The following is a 237-nucleotide window of genomic DNA, read 5'->3' as shown; positions in this document are numbered from 1 at the left end:
TAGGCGTCCTGCAGGCTGCGGGTGACCTGCCAGTCTGGGGACAGGGGGGGTGAGCTGGGGCATGGGGATGGGACAGCCCGGGCAGGGGGACACGGGACTGCCCCTGCTCAGGGCACGGCCCCTGCTAGGGGGAGTGGGATAAGAGTGCCTGACTGTGGGCAAGAGGCTGTCCTGGGGGTGCCAGTGGGAAGGGAAAGGAAGCCCCAGTGGTGGCAAGGGGAGGGGAGGCAGTGGGAG

This window comes from Pygoscelis adeliae, unplaced genomic scaffold, assembly GCF_000699105.1.
Source record: "Pygoscelis adeliae isolate BGI_AS28 unplaced genomic scaffold, ASM69910v1 Scaffold628, whole genome shotgun sequence".
Classification (NCBI taxonomy): Eukaryota; Metazoa; Chordata; class Aves; order Sphenisciformes; family Spheniscidae; genus Pygoscelis; species Pygoscelis adeliae.
The sequence above is the reverse complement of the archived record's forward strand: the minus strand, read 5'-3'. Positions refer to the sequence as shown.